Genomic DNA, 4,747 nt, shown 5'->3' on the forward strand with positions numbered 1-4,747 from the left:
ATATAAATACAACTTCAGCGCGGTTGCACATGCGACAACAAACACAGACAAACCACTATAAAAAATAATAACATATGAATTTATTAATTACAACAATAATAACGATGAGGACGGAATAATGCGAAACGACAAACAGAAGCAAACACCAACATATTCTTAAAAAAAAGAGAATGGGTTGAAACTTATGGCCTCGATTTAATAATAAGAACACTAATGGAAGTAAAACAAAAAGTGTAAGGGTATTAAAAACAAATGATTGACGGCGCCGATGGATGGTGGCATCGGCAGCGATCGATCGATTAGCTAGTTAGCTAACCAACTAAACAACTCGACGAACTTTCTCGATGTGCTCAGTAATTGATTTTTGAAAATAATTGATTGACTGATTAATTGATAGGTGGCTGATGACCAACTGATTGACTGAATAGCAATCGTGATTCAGCTGCTGGCGGTTCGGTCGCCGTCCATTAATTCACTAATTAATATCTGATTAACGGGTTACTTGTTTAATTGATCGAGGAAGGAAGCTTGAGGCGGATGTGAATACGATGATACTATGATTGTGATGACGATGATTGACGAAAAAACGGACGGACATACAGACAGATGGATGGACGGACTGACTGATTGATTGCGTGACGATTGACTGATTGATTCAACGACGATTGACTATTGAAAGACTGATTGACAGGCCGCCTGTTTAACCAGTCAACGACTGTGCATGTCGATTGCAGTAGGCATAATGATGATGACACAGCGTTTATTTAGTGATTGATTTTATTTTAGGGCACTCCTTTTTTTACTTTATTATATTAATAATAACAATAATAATACTGTACTAACTTTTACTACCTGCAAGCTTATGGTGTTGCATTGGTAGGCCATTTTTTGGTAATAAATCAACAACAACAACGGGAACTACATCGCCCACCCTCTAAACGAGATATAGATAATTGATAGACATAAAAAGATGCTGATGTAGATCATGATGATGAATATAAAAGCAAGCATCGTAGAAAGACTGAAGAGACATGTATATACATCTATACATACATAACACCTCTCTATATATATAATAATTACTATATATATATATATATATAATTGAAAATATGAAATTGAAAGATTCCATTGTAGCTGTGCTTCAGCGCGGCAATGGCGGATTTCTTCTCTAGAACTTTGAAGTTGATGATGAATAACTCCCTGACCAACAACGACATCACAATAGCAACAACTGGCGTTAGCTTCTCGCCCTCCTTTTCCCACCCTTTCCCCTAGCCGTTTAATTTGCCTTGGCCACATGCATTGCCTCTTCCCATAAGCTTACTTCCGTCTGCCCGTTCAGCAGCCATTGTTCGATACTAGTAATAATAATAATATACAGCTTGCATTGGTTTGCAAACGTTGGCTCTTGTTGTTGGGAATAAGGTCGGGTAGTAGTTGTAGTGGTAGTAATGGCAGCAGCAGCAGCAGCACTTATTCAACAGCAAGAACAACAGTGACAACAAGTAAAGGCTCTGCTGAGAGATAAAACAAATCATGAAAACTGAAGACCAATTACCATATAGCTAATCACAAAAAAAGAGTTGCTTAGGGTCATTGCATATTATCGAAGGGAGTTCGCGGCTCTCCTTTTCACATGTATACCCTACGCTGTGTTACCGGTTGAAGCGAAAGAAAAAGGACATCATCATATCGGTCCACTTCCTGCTTCTTTTCGAAGTTGATGTGAAGGCCAACCCAGCTTGATTCGACCCGATCCATGCATGTACAATTAATGTACATGAGCGGCGCCTGAGTACGCGGCTGGACCGGCTTCAGTACGTGGCGTTTCACGAGTACTATAATAATGTTATTATGGCGACATATTTACGGACCGGACGAGTGATAGGTAGCGATCAAATATAATCGGATCTTGGATACTACATTTAGGAGTACATTTAAACCAAGAGTTCGTGGCTTAATCGATGACGACAAAACTTTGAGGGAGGGAAGAAGAGGGCCAAAACAGGAAAAAAATAAACAGAGAAAGAAAACCTTCACCGCCTTGAGACATCATTAGAAAGGAAATAAATATATAATTACGCAGTATAAAGATATATGGAAACATAGCAAAATGAATGAACGTAAATGATGGATACGATCGACGACATTGACGATGATCGAAGAAGGAAGCGACTTCAAAAACACTGATGTGAAATGATGAGCATAAGAATATTATTAATATTATTATTAAAGTAAGGATAAGTAATGTATTATTATAACGAAGATAAAAACATGATAGAGTGGACACATAGAGGACAGTTAGAGGCTCGGTGGGCAGACGCTTTGTGTGAAAGAGTATGTCTGCAGCAGAACTCGGCCCACTAAGAAATAAGATATAAGAATGGTGTGGGGTAATGTGATGCGAATAAGAGGCATAATGGTCATATGACGACAAGCGTGTTGTTGTGGTCTTGTGAGTACGCCAAAGTTTAACGGCGGCCCGGCTCAGTGGATTGCATATGCGAATATATCCATAAATACATATATATATATATATACATAATTATAGTCGGCCTATAGAGAATGAGTAGAGACGAAACTAGCGAGAGGGCTACCAGAATGCGGTTGGAGTCGTCTTGTGTATGTATGAGCGGTAAGTGCGTGCGTTGACCTGAGACAGAATGCAAGTTTCAATGGGTGATGAGGTACTTTTGGAAAGCTTGATTCGATAATACTACTCGCTATGAATTCGAATCACGGGTAGACTGGACATGTAATTAGTTCGGCAGATGTTGACTAAGGTTTGCCCTGAGAGATAAGTAACATGGTTGAACAACCACTTGCGCCAGAGGAATGCATTGTCTATGTTTCTTTAGGTCTTGAACATTGCGTGCGTTGTCCGGGTCGATATTCATATGAAGGCAAAAAGGGAAACGCTCACCAATATTTTATTTGGTTACTTATTTGAATAGAACAACAGTAGGAAACGTTATTATAGACTAACATGACGCCAGCTCAGAAAATGAGTGACAACAAAATTATCAAATTTTGTTTCGAAAGGAGACTCGTTAACTGGAGCTTTACCTAGAAAGCAACTAGAATGAATCCTCTAAATTCCTTTTTGGGTGGTGCTGTTGTTGCGGCCGCCATTGTCCGAAATTGTAAATTGCATCCGGTATCTGGACAAGTGATGGCACGAATACTGGCTCAAAGGTTAAACTGCAGAGATCCGAGGTCATTTTTGATGCTTTATGGATGATATGACGAGTATCAGCGGTTTCGTTGACTGCGGCAATGTTCAGCAATCATCAGACATCGAGTATCGTGTTGCCAGGAGCGGTGTACATACTTTGTTGTGTATAAATTTAGCAATACGTAATAATAATAACCATGGTATTTGTTACATTTTATATGCATACCATCGATGAATATGAATCATTTTCATCTATACATGACAACATAATGCGTGGAGTATGACTCATTATTACATTATTATATGTCGTAATCTTACAATGCGATGCCGGGACTCAATCATCCGACACCTGGTTTTACTTGTTTTAGGCAACCGAATAATTATGAGCTCAAAGCATATTTTGTATATTTATTGTTTCTTTGTCAATTGGTCGACAATATTTGTCATTAGCTGGTGTTCAGCATACGAAAATACTCTGAAACTGAAAAGCTCGCTCATACAGTGTTTGTGAAAGTTTTTCTTCAATATCTTTATGTACGGTCCATTTTGTGCATTGTTTGGTTTCTACTTGCCTGTTCATAAATGCCCATTGCGCCTTGCCATGTTCTTTACTAGTCTTTTAGAGTACCGTTTTTCTGTCAGACCACGTAAGCTTCTCGCCAGGATGCCAGCAACAGCGCCAGCAACAACAAAATTTTGTAAAAGCCATTTCAAAGGTTTCCTTTCTAAATTCTTTTCTTTTGCGTTTGGCATTGGTACCATTTGTCGAAACCGTCTTCTTCAAGAGGGATACAAGTGCTCACTATCGACAGCATTAATTCTTCCTACTGATATGACTTCTTCTACTGTTCTTCTAAAGGACTCAGGTCACCGTCAATCGGTCTCATGCGAGTATAATGTGGATGATGATGATGATACTGAGGGTCGATAAAAACTGTAAAGATAACGAACACTTAACTCAGTATAACTTTAAGCTGATTTGCATTAATTTCGTCTTTACATTTAAGTGTGCATGTGTCTGTCTGAATGGCGGGTGTTTGTTTGTCTGTTTGTCGGACTGGACTAGACTGACTGCGCTGTGTTCGAATGCGAGGCGTGCGTCGACGATTCCGCAACGTGGATGTAAATAATAGTTAGCCTTAAGGTGTAGGAAGGTTAGAGCGGATCGGGGCATGAGGGTGTGGAAGGTTATGAAGCGCAACGTAGCGTGTAAGATTCAGCAAAACGCTGGAAAGGAAGAATGGTACCAAGCGCAGTGATCATGTCGTTGCCGAGAACGACCGACGGCTCGTGGGCTGATAATGCATCGTTGTGTAGGTCAATCTATTGGGGTTGAGCGTCGCACGTTATAACATGATTTTTGCTCGCCTTTTTGCCATTATTGGCATATCTTTCCAGAGACGAAACAAAATGACTTTGTTCGTTTCAGCCTATCTACGTTGCGTATCAACCGCTTTGTCGTTGTGGTTCAGGTCAAAATGCGAGGCGTGACCGGCCCGGCGCGTTCCGCAATGTTTAGTACTTTTCTCTCTCTCTACATATATATTATATATATATATATGTAGAGAG

The sequence above is a fragment of the Varroa jacobsoni genome, unplaced genomic scaffold (assembly GCF_002532875.2).
Source record: "Varroa jacobsoni isolate VJ856 unplaced genomic scaffold, vjacob_1.0 scaffold_1010, whole genome shotgun sequence".
NCBI classification, from domain to species: domain Eukaryota; kingdom Metazoa; phylum Arthropoda; class Arachnida; order Mesostigmata; family Varroidae; genus Varroa; species Varroa jacobsoni.